The following is a 20,126-nucleotide window of genomic DNA, read 5'->3' on the forward strand; positions in this document are numbered from 1 at the left end:
TGCACGGAAAAAGAAAACAGTACAAAGGATCTTTCACATGAGTGACTGTAGTGGAGCGAGGAGAGGAGGAAAGGGGAGGTCAGGAGTAATCACAAGGCTTACATCTGGGAGCAATTGTGCTGCACGATTCTCCAGGGAGTAAGATGGGGTGAGTGCTGTGAACATTCAGAAGATGGTTGATGAAGCCACAGCTTAACTCTACAGACACTAGAAAAACCTGCAGCAATGCAGGAAAAAATGACAACTGTTCCTCAAAGGCTGAGACATTCACAACAGAGGAACTCACCGGGGAAATCCTCCTGTAACCCAGGCCTTTAACTCCTGCAGCTGGGCATAGAGTAGGAATCTCTTCAGCCAGCAAACTAGGCTGGAGACATTGCACCCCACTGCTTGTCTGCCTGCTTGCTAGTTCCTTCTGCAAAACACACACATGGCTGCACATGCCTCACTGGCCTGCCTGGGCCCTGAGTTGTGAGAGCACTTTTTTTTTCCCCCATTTTGAATCCTTGTTTCATTCAGAAAAGAAAAACCAAGTCAGCACCGCACACATACTCCCATTTTTGCTGTAAGAGCTGTCTCCCTCCCTTCGTGCCCCCTTCTCAGGCAGGCACACAGCAGTAAGTCAGAGGCTCGACTCCAACCAATGGAGGATGTTTCTGTTTGTGGCTGATTACATGTTAGTCTTTTATTTTAGACTTATGGTTACAAAGCAAAAAAAGAGAGAGAAAGAAGACAAATAAAAACCAGGAGTTCAAAGTTGTTTTCCTGATGGACAGCAGCAGATAACAAAACCACACTAACTGTCACAGCCACTGAATGACCCACAAGGCATTCTGTACTGCACACACTATTAGTAATAGTATACAACGAAGAACTGTTGAGCAAATGCTGTAATTCTAAAGAGGCAGAAAAAGAGCACTACTTTATATCATTTAGTACACCCGTATTTTTCCTCTCATTTTTATGAAAAGAAAACCAGACCTTGCTTAATTTTCCCCGAGTCTGTCATCTCCATTCAGCAGGGACCTGTTCTCTGTTCACACGTACCCAGAATCATGGTCTTGCCTAGATGCTTTGCCTCAAAATAAGCTCATATTGCTGCTATCTATCTCCTTAATTCCAGCACATCACTGAAAAATAAAGCCGTATTTTCCCACCTTTATTCCCTCAGAGGAGTTTGTTTTCTCTTGCAGTAACCTTGTTATGTGACCAGGCAAGGAATGAGTCTTACACCCGGTAGGACTTCAACAGTCAATCTCTTAAGAAAATTTGGAGCTGTAAAGATGTATTTTATTTACTGCTGATGTCATTGCAGTTACTGCATATGTATTATCCCTAATAAAAGAGTCCAGCCCTAGAATACTAGGAAAACAGCCATGGATTCTAATGCAGTTCTATATGTGAAAGTTCAAACAAGCACGTAAGTCATCAGAAAGCCAGGATTGTGCTGACTCCTCCTGAGCTCCACCCTGCTCCCTCCAAGAGATTGTACTTCTGATGCTAATCAATGGCTTTTAATGACCACATTAAATTACTTTTCTCTGCATACTGCTTTCAGAAATGACATATTCACCAAGTTTCTCTGCTACCAGTTTCTAGTGATCTTATCAAATGAATACCCTGGGAACAAAGCATTTCTGATTACTACATGATGTAACAGGCAAAGGTCTGTATTAAACTGGTGTGCTCCTACTGTGGCTATTGTCTCTGCACTACACCAGGTCCTTTCCCTCATGGGAACACATCAAGAAGCATAGCTTTGCTCAGTGACGTTCTGAAATGATGTTTCAGACTCTGATCAAGGGGCCGTTGGCCACCACTGGCAAAAGCAATTACTAAAGTCAGGGAAGAAAAAGGGCATCAGAACTCTTAAGTTCAGCGATACAAGTTCTGACAGGCTGAGTCACAGATAACCAGAGAGCGGGGCTGCCCCATTCCGATACCAGCTGCTCTGCCCTTTAGCATCTGCTGCTGGCAAACCCAAAGTGATAGGGCAGCAGGTTGGCTGCCCCCTCGTCTGATCTCCAGCAGATGTTCTGCTGTTCAGTTAAGCCTCAGACACAACTGGAGAAACAACGTGGGATCAACAGTACCAGGAATGCCTACCATACCCAGATGTCATGTTTATCAGCCCTGTGCTCTCACAGGCCTGCCAGCAGCCACCACAGGGTCACCAAGACACCAGCTTTTGCTGTTTTCAGACCCTTTTGCTTTGGGCTTCTGAGGGGACACAGATGTGCAGCTTATCATACACCCCACTTTTAGCATGCAGAGGGCATTTCAACACTGCAGTCTTTGCTTGCAGAGTCATTGTCTTAGGGAAGTATGTGACCTCTGGGCTCCAGCTCCCATTTCGTGTTCCGTGTTGCTCAACAGTGACAGTTGGGTTTGCATCAGCCATCACCCTCTGTGGCAACAAAGGGCTTCCCCAACAAAGAGCTGCTCTTCAGCTGCAGAAGCCTTCCTAACAGAAGGAAAGTGGCTTTGCTGTACAATATACATGCATGACTCAATCCAATGGGCATCATCACTGTAACCACTGGATCTAACCTGTCCTCTTGGGACACAAAAGATCTCTTCAGTTGCTCTCCGTAAAGCTGACCCCCCAAAGCCCCTCTCACAGCATAACCAGCTGCTTCATCAAACCTCATCACAGTGAAACAAGACAGACCCACAATGAGCTGTTGCTGCTACAACTGCCAACAAGTTTCATAAGAGAAGCAGCCAGTTTTTTTTTTTTTTTTAATGTATGCATTGTCTTAACAGTCTACAATGTTTCCCAATCTCTGTCTGAAGATTTCAAATATATAAAGATCAAACCAATTTCTTTACCAGCAGCTTCTAGAACACTGCACAAATCAACAAGGTAGATTAAAAGTGTGCTTTAAGCAGCATTTCAGCCTAATTGAGGCAGTGAACTTACACATCTGGCACCAAGACATCTGAGCACATTGCCTGAACGAGGCACGAGTGTCAGAGCACTCAAAAATGAGTGGTTTGCGGTGCTATCAGGCAACTAGACAGGCTGTCTATGGGGCAGATGGCCTACTGTCAAAGGATGAGTAAATATGAATGCTGAATCTTAAAACTGTTTGGCTGACTATCATTTCTGGATGTTACATTGAGGAGTTACCTAAGGATTTGTAGCTTTTTAACACATGGATTGCTATGAAAGTCATTTATTTCCATGGAAACCCCAACATCTACAAAGAGCACAATAACACTACTTGATAGAGCAAGTTATCAGTTATAAATATATATATATATATATATATATATATATATATATACATACACACACACACACATTTTATTAACATAGTCACCACTGTTATCTGTGCATTTCCACCAGCAACGAACAAGACCCTGCATGCTGTGCTCATCAATATCTGCATGGCCATCCACAGCGTCTTGTCTTCCACATCGCTGTTGCCACCGCGGAGACGCAGCACCCAGCGCCTCGCTGTGCCAGCAGCCGCACCCAGTGCTCCATAAAAACGCAATGAGTGTCGATCAATGTCAACGGGCACCATTTTCTCCACTCGGATGAATTCAGTTCCACCCCTCTGCTCCATACACACTTCCATGTCCGGCACCGTTCTCTCAGACCGCCCCTCTGCTGCCATCTGTCGCACAACAACGATTTGTCACGGAATATTGGCGGGAAGGTTCGTCCTCGGCTGTCACACACCGACCGACATCGTGGCCAACGTCATAAAATAGGAGGCATTACTTTCGGAGCAGTCCCCTCAGGCACCAACCCGATCCGGGTGTCCGAGCCAGGAAGACGCGCTGCGCAGCGCCCTTTTCTCCCGCAGCCGCTGCTCTGCCCTCCTCTGGAGCTGTTCTCATCGCCCTGCCCCGGTCCTCCGCGATCCGCGCGCCCCGCTCCCGCACAGCTGTTTCGCTCGAGCACCTTACAGCTCCACTCCAGCACGTCCCACACAGATGGCTTCACCTGCAGCACGGCGTCACGCCACGACCGCGGAGAGATTATGCGTTTTCGTGGGGAAAACGAGGGCTGCATCCTGCTCGGACAGCGGGGAGCCGGAACGCCGTTACGGCAGCGGAGCACCCGCCGACCCATGGGCGCCGTCCCGCCCAGGCCCCGCGCTTCCGTCCGCCGCCACCAGGTGGCGCCACCGCCCCGCCGAGACGGCGCCCAACGCCGCGGTGCTCTCATCCCGCGCTCAGAGATGGAAAACGAGCTTTGACTTTCACCATTTTGTACTGCCAGCACCATTACGCTGCAGCAGCCAAGGGCGATCTTGCCCTTCTCTTTAACACGGAAAGGAAGGCAGCCCAGAGGCCGGTAAGGGCTAAGCGTCCATTGCACCCGGTCCTGGGCAGCTGCATTGCACTTCCAGATATAAAACAAGTCCTGCCAAAACACAGCCACCAAATCTAAGGCACAAGGTCAGTTCCTCGTTTTACCTAGTTAGAGTGGGCTGCTAGGAAAGCAGCCAGAATAGCCGCTTGCCTTCACTCCTGGTGGCTCACTGGTCGGCAGATGCTCTGTGTCTATGGCGGGTGGTGCTGTGCAAAGTGCATGGGAACATTCTTTGCAATCCTCAGCTTAAAGTCTCCCCAGAGAAATAGTTGCTGTCACGAAAAATGCAAGGGCAACATTTCAGTCTGGGAGTTGGATTTTATTTTTAAAGACTGTAAAAATAAGTCAGATAAAGGCTTGTGCCTGCTTGTGGTGCCCAGAAGACGGAGCGGTGGAGCAGTGGCAGAGACACTTTCCCAGGCTGCTTAGCGCAGTCCTGCTGAATAGCTGTAATCAAAGTAAAGGCAGCAGTACTGAAACCTTCACCCTGGAGATCGTCTTTCTACTGGTTAAAATGTGACTTCTGTTATCATCACCCACAGCTGACAGTTCTGCCAGAACCAAATCAGGAAAACTAAGCAGACTTCAATAACTACAGTAATTTTTGGAACACAGTTCTTGATACCCAAACCAAGCAATGATCAGAACCCTCACAGCCAGCTGCTTGTCTCATTCCAGGTCAGTCTTACGGAGGCTCAACAAGAAGCACACAAAAGAAAATATTGATGTTAGGAGGCCAGGGCTTTCACTGACCTCATTCTCTCAATATATGTCTGTTCATAATGGTGATTAAGATTGAAGATCTCTGGAGCCTATTGCTGTTTGTCATACCCACTTGTTTAGAACATCTGTCCTGAACTCAACTGCAGGACTCACCCCTACCTATCCCTGCTTCAAACCACTGTCTGTTATGATTGGAGGCAGGCATTTCTAAACAACCTCAATATTATCACTGGACAGAAGAGAAATGATGATTTACTAACGTATCAGACTTCATGCCTTGAAAGCAATGCCATGCCCTTGCTCATAACAGTTCATCTTGTGTTTCAAGCTCCTCAAGGCAGGGGCAATATTTATCAGCCGTTCCACTGAACTACAGCACAATATGATCACATTTGTACAAATATTTGTAGGGGAGGTCAGGGCCTGACTTCAGAAGGGCCTGTAAACAGAAAGGGGAGAATTTCTGCCCCAAAGGGTTTGCAAACTATGAAGCACTGACAAAAAAACGGAGGAGGTGACAGCGACCGACTGCAGTACAAGACCCAGGATCACAGCAGTGCTCATGTTCAACCCCTGCAGAAAAGTGGACTCAATTTTAATTTGCTCAGTTTCTAATTAACAAGCCAAGAACTTTTACTTCCACTGCTGCTGCAGTGGGATGCCAGGTACATAGTTCAATTCCCCAAGCTAAGAGCCCAGCACCCTCACTTTGTATGTCATTAATGCAGAGGAGCACCAGGGGATGCACCAGAACTGCTGCCTATCCAGACCTGGCCTCGGGAAAGTCACCTTCTTCTCATGGACCATCAACGTGGACAAAGCTTCCAGCTTCAGCCCCACCAGAGATCGCTGCCTGAGGTAGTGCAAATAGTTGCTGCTGTTTGGATTCCTTTCTTTGGCAGTCCAAGCTACTGTGTTACATTTGTAGGGCTACTTTCTGGAGCCCTCTGATAGGCTTGGGATACAAAATATCTCAGAGCTGTACTTAGTGTGGCGAAGAAATGGCCAACTTTGCAGCACTAACAGAGATTGTGGGCAGGCATTCCCATGTGACTTTCACATCTCGAGAGAAGGCGAGGCACGTTCAACCTTCCCAGCTTAATTTACTGGTCAGAAACAAGCGTGAGCAAATAGACAAGGGACTGATTCATGCACAGGAAACATTCTGCAGCAGCAAAGCAAACTTCAACACTGAGAGATGGAGCAGCTCTGAACAGCAATACACAGAAATGAGTGCTACCATTTTCTCCCCGTGGATTTATTCCAGTTTCCTACAGCCTGATGTAGGCAGAAATAAACCTCTTTATCTGGCAGTTACAGTCCTACAAGTTCTGTAAGTCTGTCCAGCCAGGACGAGCACTGCAACAACTTCCATACTACTAGTGCCCCAAGACAGGAAAAGCTGAAGGAGTAGAAGGGTTAGATGAGTGAAAGACCACAGCATGCAGCCAGCATTTGGAATGCAGATGAAGTGTCAACCACAGCAACTCGTGAGTACTCACCAGTGGAATATCCTGCAGGAAAAGGACTGGCAGCAGCACCAGGACCAAGAGGAAGTGAAAGAAGGCTAGGAAATGAGCTGACCTGAAATCTGCTCCATCCGGAGAGATGAGAGCCAACCCCAGGGGAGAGCAGCATCAGCATTCAGGTCGATAAATAAGTGCAATCAGTTGGGTTTGTTTGGGTTGCCGAGAGTGATGGCAGCTGGAAATCACAGGGCAGAAAGACCTCATTACTCTGCAAGGACACCTGAGCTGAATAATCAAAAGTATCTGCAATTCAGACTGGGGGTGGAAGTTCACATGGCTGTGAGAGGAGGAAGAGTAGATGATAGTACAGTTGAGGTTTCAGTCTGCTCTGTGAGCAGCTCAGCCCTTGTGACACAATGCACTCCTGCAGCAGACCCTGAGGCTTCGCTGCAGCTCTATGCAGGACTTCAGCTTCTGTTCATCTCCTGTTTAGCTCCTGTTCCTGGACTCCTGCACCTTTCCTGCTCAGAGCTACCCAGAGACACTTCATCCCCCTGGAGCAGTTCCTAAGTTGTGCTGTCTCTGATGCAATTTGTCTATGAAAATGTTCTGCAGAGTCATTTTCTCAGAGTCTGAAACATTTTGTTTCTTTATTCAGGGCCACATTTTTAAATTATTTTAATCAGTAAAAATAAAATAAATACGTGCTTCAGAAACTTTTTTCTTCCCATGATTGGTTCTTTGCCTTTTGCGTCATGTTCTCATGAGGGAAAAAAAAATCTTTCTTCCCTTCTTGGAATTTGTTTGCTTTTTGTCTTTTAAACATTTTCTCAGTTTATACACACATGCTTTCACTATCACATGTCATGACCATAATTTGAAAACAAGTTTGTCTTCCGCTATCATTTTTATTTTAAATGCCTGGCAAGTTGGGAGCCTGGGGATGCAGGATCTGCGGTGGATGCTGCTGTGATAGGGAGGACCACACTGCCCTGGGCCTGATGTGCTGCACTGCTCTCTGCCTGCACGGCACCACTGAGGTGAAGCTCTTTCTATCAGGGAGAACTGAGAACACTCCTAACATTTTTCATTGTGTTACGGGTCTGATTTAAACATAGCAGTGAAGTCCAAAGGGATCCAATAAAGGTTGAAGTCGCACAATGGGACTGCTTCCCAAATGGGATTTCTCATTGTATTTCATTCCCAGCTGGACCACATGGAGGCCTTGTGGTCCTAAGTCGTAGTCCTTAACTCTTTTCCAGTTCAGAGCTCATGAAAGGACACACAGCCTGTCCTGTAATGCATTAGCACAGTGTTTTCACAGCACAAAATTGCACTGCCTATGCTGCCTATTGGCAATGCTTCCTGATTTATGATATTGTCCAAACAATGCTCAGACATCATTTTAGAGAGTATTAATTAGCAACAGCTGAAATTGCCAAGTTGTGAGCTAACAATTAAGTGGGGCAGATGATTGCTTGTCTTGTACTTAAGCTTTCAAGCTGACAATGTTTTGTTTAGTATTATAAACATAGCCTGGTCATCAACTGATGCTGCAGTGACATCATCAGGGCGTTGTATTCTGCTTTTGCAACTGGGAAATCCTGACCATCAGGAAACCTTGGGACTTCTTATACTGCTTTTTTTTTTCTTTTTTTTTTTTTTTTCTTCATTTGCAATGACCATCAGCTGCTATGTAACAATTCAAGCCCTGTAATTTGTGAATCCTTGCCTGAAGCATCACAAAAACAGTTCTGTTATGAAGTAGTATTGACACAAAAAGCAAGAGTGTGAGTGATGCATGCTGTGTGAGGAGTTCAGGCAGAAATTGGACCTGATGGGATCGTAGTGTCTGTGCAGCATGCAAAGCATTGCTGCCTGTACAGCAAAAGCAAGCTTTTCTCCAAAGAGGGAAGTAACATTTGTGCATCACACGTAGCACTGGTGGTGCTGTGCTCAGGTATTGCAAATACTAAAGCAACTGGGATCAGGGCTGCATGCAACAATGAAGTAGTTTTGACAGGATGCCTTAGCTGTTCTTCAAATGCCCAGCAAGCTACTTTGCTTCCACTATTAACAGAGAATACAAATACACTGCGAGAAGTATCAAGACTGGGAAGGAATCACTGCTGATTATTTCTAGAACCCAGGGAGGTCCACACTTTGTGGACAAATAGGTCTTAAAAAATCAGGGATGCAAGGTTAAAAGAAAAATAATCTAAAAATAAAGACTTCCAGTATTTGCACAGTTTCACTTTGTTGGTTTCAGATATAGGATAAAATTAAAAAGAATGAAGCCAAGGGAAATGCACTGTCATGTGTGCGGAGCACATACAGAGAACAGGACAAAAAGTCCTTGGGAAGACACAGAAATTGATCGCTAGTAATATATTTTATGATGCAGGCACCTAGGTTTTGGAACTGCTGTGAAGTCAGTATGCATTAACCACACTTGCAGCGCAGTCCTGCAAGGTGAGTAATGCTGGTTGAGATGAAGGCAGCTCAAGGCTGCTCAGGGCTGTGCCTGGTCCTCACAAAGCACTTCTTTTTCCCCAGAGTACTGCCCCTATGCAGCCAGCACTTGTCATCCACACACAAACCTTCTGGATCTACTGGCTTTCCCCATGTACAGCAAGAGGAAACTTTTAGGAGCAGGGTTCAAACTCAAGAAAAGTGCACCAATCTGATTCTAGGTGTCGAACGGTCTATTTAACTTTATGAAATTTGAATGTTATACATGGAAACATGATAGTCCCTTCATCAAAAGTCGATTGCTATTCCAAATTCTGGGTAGAAGATCTGCATCCAAAAATTGTAACAGTAACTGCCATCATCCCTGCATACGTGCGGCAACAAAAGGAGAGTCTGAAACTAACTCGGCCTTTCCTGCTCTTTGTAATAATCAAGTTCAGATGAGAGCCATGCTGCATATGGAAGGAACAGTCCAGGTCAGCAGCACCAGTGTGAGTGCATCAGGAGAGAGAAGTAAGCAGATGGCTGAAGAGGAGAGATGTGACCAAGATGATGGAAGATGACAAAAGAAAAAAAAATGAGCAACAACAACAGAAACAAATGCCAAAACTAAACAAAGAGGAATTAAATAAAGTGGGGATCTCTCAATGAGTGGAGAGGAAGCTAGGCAGAGTCTGTGCATGCTGGGACACCGAACTGCTGCTGAGCCCCAAACCACTGAATCACTGCCAGTGGTTTTCTTTGGCAGCTTCAGCTACAAAACCACTGCCAAGGTGGAAGAATCAGGCAGCAGTTGTAGACGAGGAGATCCAGATGTCCTCACAGCAGGTACAGTGCAGATGGCTGCAGGCTCCGAATCTTTTAGGCAACACATCAGGTTCCTGGTGGCAGCAATATGTGCAACAAATGAGGTCACCAGGACTAATATTATTACAACAAATTCCAGAGGAATTAATCACATTTGAACTATAATGATAACAGAACGTTAGTTAGTGAATTATCTCTCGTGTTTCCCATCTCTCTGATGCTTAGAGTCCCATTTCTTTAGATGGGATGTGGACTGTTTTCTTTCAAACAGCAAAAGCAAACTCATTTAATCTAACTGAGGTTTATTTTCAGGTGGGACAGGTTTACAGTGTAAGTCATTCTAAACCTGCCTTGCAAAATGTATTTTTGTGAGTGGCTTTTGTCCTTCTTTCTATGCAAAATACTGTCAGCATCCTGAAAGTTCTCCCATCAGGCTTATACGTTTTAATTAAATGTAATCTCTTCGTAAAAACACACACATGCATGGCTCACACCAGCCTGGTGCTGGAAGTAATGTCTGCCATAAATCAAGCTGCTTCTCTCCCACAGTAGGTCCAAAACACAATGAAGGAAATATCTTGGTGAATGTCTGTATTACTTTTATGTTCTTTAATAGTAAGAGATTCAAATGAAACGCATTTATTAGTCCTTGAACCCAAAAAAAAAAGGTCTTGCAAGGCCTCCAGAGGAAAGCCTTCTGGAGTAAATATGTCAGATACATCAACACGAATCAATAATATCTTATGAGAGTGAAAAACCATGCAATGGGAGCCGCTTGTTCGGGTATGTGGGAGATGGGCCACTGCTAACTGTGCTGACCCACAGCGCTTCCCTCCTCCCTGATGCTGGATGGCTGACAGGCTTTCACTATAAGAATGAGAGAAATAAAAGGGAGAGCACTTTGACTACACTCCTGGAAATCAGAGCAGCTGTTAGCTGAGTTGTATGCCACAAAGAGGGTTAAAGACAGGTTAGTGGTAGTGGGTTATCCACAGGCTATTTTTCTCAATCTGGCCATCCCAGAATGGCTGCTCTGCTTCAGTTTCCAATACAAAAGTTTTCTCTGTGATTCATATGTAGTAAGCAGGAAACCAGCAGGAAAGAGTGAAGATTCCACAAAAATTCCACCTTTTCCTGTATTACAGCTCTGTTGATGCTTTCTCTGCTCAGCTCTTGTTTAACTCCTGGGCACCCATCCAGATTCCCCCGCTGGCAGAAGACAAGAAGTGCCTTTCACAGACTGAAAATCAGAGCTTCAGTCTTAAGACGCCATTTGGCTGACAGATGTTTCTGCTCGCCCATCTCCATCATAATTTCTTTTTGCTCCTACTAATTTCTACCCTAGGAAGTGCATGGCACTACTGGAGAGAAGGAAAAAGAACACACACAAAAAAATAAACATTTTAAAGGACTTGGGACATGAATTCTTGATCAAACATTGTAGGTCCAGTCATGACTGGAGGGATGCGTCTGGGTCTGGGTGGGAATTTGCCTGCCATGAGCACTGCATTCAGAGAGCAGATGCTACACAATGCCCCTGAACTACCATTTCACAGAATAGGGAGTCAGCAGTCAAACAGTTTGCAGAAATATCATCCTACAAAGCTGCCAAAGTTGTGTCCTGCACTGAGTAGGTACACATCTGCCTGCGAAGTTTGTAGTCAAGGCCTTGAGAACAGCATTTCTGATGAGGGATGTGGTAGAGAAAGATATCAGTAAAACATTGGATAAAGCTCAGGGGGACCTTTGATTTCTTAATTCTTGGAGAAGATCAGATCTCATCTTACTTTTTCCCCTTCTATGAGTCCATGAGAAAGGAGTACAAATGTCACTACATTTCAACTTTTGAAACCACTTTCAAACAATCCCTCACAAAACCACCTGAAGCCCTGGCAGTTCTTTGGCAGCAGTGGATATTCGCACCCATCCTGTTGCTTTCTCTGCCATCTGTTCTCCATTGCCTCTCTTCTTCTTGCCTCTAAGCAAAGCTCCTGGAGGAGAGCGGCTGCACTGCTCTGCTGTGACCAAGAGAGATGCTTGTGGGGGATGTGGAACAAATCCTTAAACTGTGTTTGTAAAGAAGCTAAGAAACAAAGGTGGTGTGTTGGTTTGGAAAGCACAGCCCCCTGCAATTCTTTGCTGACATAAGCATTTCAAGTAAAATTTTACTTTCTCTAGAAGACTTTTGACTGCAGCTTCAACTCCGATGCAGTCCTTCATTTGCGTGATTCAAGACAGCATAATCAGTATCTTGGAAGTCTTCAGCTGGGAGGACTGTGAAAGATGTGCAAAGGGGACACTGAGCTGATCACTAAACTGTCAGTGAGTCAGTGAGATATAAGCTCCCAAGGTAAATAGCAAAATCATTTTATTTTACCTGTGCATTTCTTACGGCTCTAAGTGATTTTAAGTCTATCTCTGGGGCCCTTCAACCCTATCCTAGATAAATCATTGGAGTATATTCTTAGAAGATGCTGCAGTTTACTGTACAAACCAATTACAACTTCTTAAAACACCGAGACAAAAGGTAAAAAATATTAGTGCAGCCTGCTGTGTTTTTCAGGATCGAATAGAGTGGCCTTAGAGAAGGTAAATGCTTGTGTTGGCACACATGCACATGCCTAGCATGAAGGGAAGACACATCACAAATAATTCCAAAGGGTTTTAATTGTTCTGCAATGGCCACAGAGCTCCATTCCATCTTCTCTCGGGTTTTTATGCAAATTGTTGAAGCATCTCATCAACCCTGATTTGCTCAGGGAGTACACCACTCTAATCATCATCCTCTTTCAGTAAAGCCTGCTTTAATTGCCTGTGATGAGACTTTGATTTTCACGGAATGCCTTAGCCCTTTGTAATTTTCAGGTTCTGGCTTATTCGCAAGCCTTTTCATGAATAGCTGCAGTCCTTCACGACTAATAAAGGAAGATACAGCTCCACAAGGGAAAATGAGATCATGTGTGCATGAGCTACCTGTCAGTTTATTTTTTCCAGTCCTCCAACAACATTTCATCGGTCCCATATAATTCCTGGGAATCTGGAGAGCAGAAGAGCTGCATTCAATGCAGATGGTGATATGATGAGGAAAGGAGTCACGCATGGGCATTTTTCACGAACTTGGTTATGTTGTTCATCAGCTCTCAGGCTCTGACCCGACTGGTAAGCATATTCTCTTCCTCATGATGTGCCAAGACTTGCTCAGGGATGCATTTTAATTTCCTCAAAAGTACAGTGATTCTCATTATTCATAAAATGATGCTGCCAATCTCTTATATGTGGTCAAGAAAGTTGAGCAGAAGTCTTTGCAGAAATCTTCCGGAGATTTTTGGCTTCCTGGACAGCTCTCAAGCAACTCCACCTTCGGAAGTGTGCAAGACAATGGTGTTAGAGGGAGCATTACATTTTGGGAGCTCTCCTGTGCTCTTTCAGAGAGCAAGTGAGGTCACAGGCAGATCAGCAGGTTGTTGGGAGGAGAACAGGATTGTTTCTAAACATCTACTGTTTTCCCATAAAGGATTTTTAGCACACCAACAAGCAGCTTTGCAGGGCAAGATGAGTTGAGGGAAATGCTTTGATCATGCCTTGGCTAATACAATCACCAGTAGTGCTCTAGCAATTAGATAGCTTTATAGAATTCCTCCAACCAATTGAAAGCATGGTGACTAATTCTCCTGCATACAGTCCATTTCCTCAAAACAGCAGTCAGTTGCTGAAGACAGCAGGCAAAACATTCTGACAATGGAAAACAGCTCACACCTGAGTGGCCTCCTCAGTATAACCAGTTCAGTGCAGAGCAGGGAAGGAGCGTTAAAATGGATGTGATACCGTGCCAAGGAATTCCAGTGTCACTAAGTAATTATTTGCAATAATTGTGAGTAACAGTGTTCATATGTTGAACCCAAAAAACAAGAACTACACGATGGGAGATGTGTTCTCCAGCTTCTAACATGAGAGCAGAATTTTTATCTCCTCTAAATTAAAATATATCCTATTTCCTATTATCCTCTCATTACCCCACCACAATAAAATCAGCTAAAGACAGATCTGTCAGTCAACAGAGATGGAATTCTTGCCAGAAGCTGGAATGAGTGTTGGCATGGAACGAATTTTGAACACTATAATTCCTTTTTACTGATTAAGGAGTTGGGACAGATGAACCTTCCACTTCCAGTGTAGATGGAAATCTTGACCATCTCCTCCATGTGGCAACCATTGCTCACCGAGACTAGGAAGCCTCTGAGAGAAGCCTTCTGTATGGCACTGGTGCCTTTTCAGGCCTCTCCAGAATGTGAAAATTCTGAGCCAGATGCAGGAGTTGGAGGGAGGGACTAAAAAACTGTGAATGAGGACTTAGTAAGAACTTCCATCAAAGAGGTCTGTATGCTTTCCCACATGGAGGAATGTCATTTTCCCTCACCCATCCCTCAGAGTGCTTCTTTGTACAGCTGAGCAGTAAAAGCCAGGAAGATAAGCATTAACCCCAACAAAGTGATTTAGCTGAATGGTGTCTTTTTTCCCTCATCCCCCACCACACGCACATCGTGAAGCAAGAGGAAGGAATTCCCTACGCCATCCAATGGAAGGATATGAGCCAGTGCCTCCACAGGCACCACTGGTGTGCTGCACTCCTCCTGCTGTGCCCCAGCAGCACCACGTGCAGCTTTCCTGCCCCACAGCCAGGCTGCTGGGATGAGGACATGCACGCCAATGCTTCTCTGTTCCTCACCCACAGCCTGGTCCTGGTTGGAGCTGGCAGAATTTTTCTGGCTCCTAGCCATGTCTCAGGGCTTTTTTCCCCTCTCTTTGCCAAAACAAATTGTCTTCTGACAACTTCCCTTACGTTTTCACCCTTTAAAGTAAACCTTTAAAGCCTAAAACCTAAAGGTAACCTTTAAAGGTTGGAAAGCTTAAAGCTTGTCTTTGCTGTCCACACTTTCATGTGTTCTCCTCACTCCTCCAGCCAGACGTTCAATAATCTCTTTCAGGCAGCACAGGACTCCTGGGTTAGTGACAGCTGCTTGTGTTCTGGGGAGTGTGCAGCCTGTGTGCCTGCTCCCAAGGAGAGCCACTGGGCCAGAGTGCTGCCCGGCCACCTCACAACTCCTGTACCTGCAGGAGCTCTGGGCCTCAACTGCCCGCTGAATGAGAGCAGCTCTTGCCTCCCACTGCCTGGTGGAAAGTGGTGTTTGTGGCCTAGGTGCTAGGCATGGTGCCTGTGACTGATGGCAAGCAGTGTTTTGATAACCAACTGCTTTGGTTTTGTTCCTGCAAGAATCTGTCACCACCACTCCTGTATCAAAGCGGGTCCTGGAATGCCATGCTAGGAGAATCCATCAGTCATATTAAGCTGGCACAGGATCAAGGTATTTTCCCTCTTTGCCTTTAAGTATTTCTGATCCCTTTTTCATGTTATTTCCTTGTGATCTCAAAAAATGACATATATATTTAGAAATTCTTAGAAATGCTAATTTATATGAAGATTTAAACTGCCCAAAAAATGCACATTACAGGAGAACTCAGGCCTCCCAGTTTGATCCCAGCCAGTCTTTGGAGTGCTGATTCAGTAATTCCTCCAGCAGGTGTGAAAAAAACTGTTCAGGACCTCCCTTGTCCACCTGTGAGTTGTGGTGAGCTGAGGAAACAGATCTGCTGAGTGTGCAGGGACTGCATGCCCAGCTCAACTCCGAGAGGAAGATCTGCCCTGGGCTGGGGGGAATTCAAGGCATGGGCTGTGGAGTCAAGGTCTACACCAGGAAGCTGTTGCCCAGGCTACTGACATTACTGCCCTAGGATTTGCAAAGGCATTTTGTGACCTGGATGAACTGAAGGGCTGTGCCGCATACATCACTCAGATGATTGACTTCATTCTGGCTTGCTGTACTCATGCTTTTGACACCAGTAGTGCTATTTTCCACTAGAATATTGTCACATATCAGACATACAAAACATCATTTTAAGCCTCCCAGCTCACTAGCCCTCCAGAACGCGAGGTGGCTGAATTGCTGAATTCACAGGGTTAAGAGATCTAAGGTGTGATTTTTATCTCAGACATCACTTACCTCTACTGGGAGACACTGCTGCACGATTGTGAATTGGCTGTTTGTGAACCACCGTGCCAGCAAGTTTCCGAGTGGAATCAGTGACAAAATTTGGAAATAAATTTCTGACTGCTTAGAACAGGGGGGGGCAGGAAACTCAGCCCAGTTCTGAGCTAAAAAAAACCACAACAGAAACAGCCACTGCCCGTCTCCACACACCTCTCACATTCATGCACTTTCTGCAGCCCCCTGATATCCTACAGAATTTGTAGGATTCGCACTCATCTCAGGGAAACCTGACTCTATCAGTCAAGAGGAGGAAATGTTTATTCGCAGCCATGATTATTTTTCCAAACCAGACTGGAGCAGCTTTTCCCAGCTAGTGAATGGATTTGTTGCATATTTTACTGACCATGCACTGAACCATTCTATAGGAATGACTCTGACCCATATTTCCATATTCCTCATTAATCAAATCCATTGACAGATTAGCCCTATGTATAGATATGGAGATATTTCTTCCACTTTTTAGTTCTAGGATCTAGGATTTTAATTCTAAAAGTCTAGGAGTGCCTGACATTAAACCTTGAAATTTGGAAGTGAAATTTTCCCTCAGTTCATACCAACTCCTGAGCCATAGAGCAGCTACAGACTTGGGATCTCTGGCCAAAAATGTTCCCTGGATCCAGATTAGCACTGTTCATGGTCACACATCCCATCTAGATGCAACTGTGGCTCTTCAGAGAAGGCACAAAATCATTGTTTTCTCTGTGTTCTTTGGCAAGTTTTTCTTCTACCTTCCCAACTCTATCAATCACTTTGAATTATTTTTCTAGTATGTAATTGCACTTTTTTTTTTTTTTAATGTCTGTGTTCATTTTACCAATAAATATACAAACTATCTTTTTCTTTACCAAGTTGGACTTCATTGCTATTCCCACTTGAAGTGTTTCTTGCTAGGCCTGAGAACACCTTTGTGTCAAAAAACATGCATTTCTATAAAGCATTTCAGTTTTTGTAAAGAGGCAATTGATGTTCAGGAAACAAAATAAGACAACATAATTTCTTAAGTTACTTCTACACACTTCTGATATGGAGACGATGCGTCAGAAGAGCAGCACTGGCTTTCTTCTGCTTCATGAGCACCTTTGCTGCTCCATGCATGGCCTTTGCTTCCCAGACAGCAGCTCTAAAGGGCCACCAATGTGTTTAAGACTTCCCAGATTGGACAGATCCATAATTTTATGGGGGTCCCAAGGTGCAGAAGAGCTGACTGCCAGGAAAAAAAATCTGGGAGGTATGACCACACTGTGATGACAAGTGAAGCAGGATAGTCTCTCCTATAAAAAGCTGCAGATATGGAAACTAATCTACTCTTCTTTGCAACTGACTTCTGCTCAGGTGTCTGAAGATACAAGTGCAGCCATACAGGTAGGATCACGTAGGGGATATTGCTAGGAACAGAGCCTTGAGACTCAGCTTTTGAGGACTGAAGCTGAACCCAGGGCCAGGCAGGGCTTTACATTTACATCTGAATACTTGAAATTTTTCAACAAATTTTCATCAGATTCACCATATTTGGCTGGACAAATGTTATCCTCTCATCTCTCTGTGTGGGAAAAATTACTGCTAACATGTTTGCTTTCTGTTTTTTTTTAACATGTAACCCAAAAGTAATTAAGCTCCCAATTAAACAGCCAAGTCCTAGCAATGACTGCCTGGTAAAATAATCAGCAGGCCTAACTGGACTGGGCTTGTCAGGCACCTCCAGAGAATAGCATCAGGCATCTCTCAAAGCTAACAACCTCCTGCTTGTCCTTCCCCCCAGCACCACCAGCCTCTTTCCATATTGGCTGCAGGCAGCTCAAAGAGATATTAATGTTCTGGAAGTGATATGGATGCAGAGTTTCCATCTAAAACCAACTGCAGGCAGCAATTAAGTTTGCCATATGTCTGTTGTCCTCATCACTCTCAGGCAGCTGCAGTATGTCAGAAACTCAGGCTGGTTTCACTCCATGCCTTTTGCTTCTGCTGCTACTGTCCCCAAATTCAGGAAGGTCTGTAAACAATGAGGGGAAGATGAAGGAATGAAAGAGGATGAAGGTCTGCACCTTTATTTATCTCATCTGGCAGTAAATGCCTTGCAAAGTGTACTAAGTCAAATGAGGGAAAGAAGCTTGTGAGTCTTTCAGTTTCTGCAGCTTTTCTCTGACGCATTTCTCTGGTATTTCTATAGCAAGCTTGAATGAGTATGGCCCTGGATGAGGATAAAGCATCAAGACACTGATCTTGGGGGGGGGGGGGGGGGGAGGTGGCTGTCTTCATGCCCTTTGCCTGTGTTTTCACAGTTTCTTTGAACTGTGTAATGTAAACAGGTATTGATCCATATAACATGAGCTGCTAGCCTCAGATTGTTTCTCCACCACTGGACCTCTCCAGCTCTTTACATGGAAATCAAGAACTTTATCCCTCACAGAGGCACTCCCATGTTTTTCAGTTCCCCTCTATGCATTTTTTGCAGGCAAGGTAGATGTCACAGGAAAAAGTGCTGGAGAAGTCATTGCTGAAGCTGCCAGATTTGTCCTGGTAAAGAAAAGAGATGCTTTCACAGACCTAGAGCACCATGGCACATCTCATCACACCTCCTGAGCCTGAGCGTGCTTCTTCCTCTGGGCAGGAAGCAGTGGTCTATGAATAGCGGCAGTGTGGATGAGGAGTTGGCTCTCCTGCACTGACTGTGTGGCAGCTCTCAGCAGGGCCACTTCCACTCCAAATGTGTTACTGCAATGAACAAACGGGAGATGGGTGTGGTTGCAGAGGCTGTTCACACAATAAAAGGAAATGCCTCTGCTCTGCATATGCTCAGGAGAAGGGAGGGTGTCTGTGCGTTGGGGAAAACGGGTTGTTGTGTGAGACAGGGTACAGAGGGGAGGCGTCTGCATGAAAACCAGAGGCGAAGGAAGTATTGGAGAGAGTGGGTGGGTGGATGGTGGCCAGAGAGTGGGAACAAGACAAAAGAGGCTGTATATGGCTGTGAAAGAGTCTGCATGAAAGGAACTTGGAGCAGAGAGTGCGTGTGAGAAGCTCCCAGAGAAGAGATGAGAAGCACAACGTCTGTGTGTGGCACAGAGATGGACACAGTGCCTGCACGGTGCAGCCAAGTGGGACATTCCATTCCAGATGCTCTGACAGCCTTTTGCAATTGCATGGACTACACCATCTTAACACTCACTGTTATCCAAAATCCTCCTCTGATTTTGTTATGGGCTGCAGGTGCCAAAGTTCAGCAAGATTTGTTTATCCCCACAAACACATAAACACTTTATCTTCTCAAGACTCCTTTGGGAGAACAGGGAGACTTTTGAATCACTGTAAGTTTCAGGATCATTAGGGAAAAGCCCCTCCAGAAAGGCTTCTGATAATTTGTGATTCAATCTTTTTTGAACCATGTTCTTCTTACCAGGTTCTTCACATATATCAGTTCTACTATTTGGCACTTTGCATTTCAAGGCTCTGCTTCATCTGATGTTGAAGAAAATGGATTGTATTGGAGACTGGCTTCATACTTGACTTGGACCGAGACGCAGCTGACCCCAGCACCCAGCAGTGCCAACATCTGATGTTTATGATTGGACCTACCTCTAGGCCAGGGTTCCGAGCCACAATTGGCCTGTGCCAAGTAGACTGATAAACACCAACAACTTCTTTGATGAAAACAAAACAAAACAAAACAAAACAAAAACAAAAAAACAAAAAAACAAGCCGAACAAAGTCAAGATTGCTGATAAATAATCTGCAGAAAACAAAATATTCGAATAGTGCCCTAGTGGAAGACTATACTCAAAATTCCAGAGGATCATGGTAATCTGATATTAACACTGATTTACACTATACTTTCCTTCAGAAAAATCAGACCAGGGCAACACACAAGTTGCCCCAGACCTGTGTGTGATCTCCATGCCTCGCTGTTATGACTGGTGTCTCTGATTTGTAGAGGGTTTCTATTTGTTCCCTTGGTGGATTCCAATTCCTCTGGATCAGACTTAATGGGAGGAAAAATGTTAAAAAAACACAAGGGGAGTCTTCAAAGATCCTGAACATTATGGCCAGCTGGTGATCTCATGGCAAGAATGACTTCAGAGGTGTGCTTGGCTTGGTTCACATTCACAGGACCTCCTCGTGCCAAAGATATTTTAAGGGGGCCAAAACCATCTGTAAACACACCCATTCAAAATGCTGCAGAGTCGCAAACACACATCGTGTGTCTCACACTAACTCACATACGCT

Source organism: Lagopus leucura, unplaced genomic scaffold (assembly GCF_019238085.1).
Source record: "Lagopus leucura isolate 7727_CA_CO unplaced genomic scaffold, USGS_WTPT01 Super-Scaffold_100057, whole genome shotgun sequence".
NCBI lineage: Eukaryota > Metazoa > Chordata > Aves > Galliformes > Phasianidae > Lagopus > Lagopus leucura.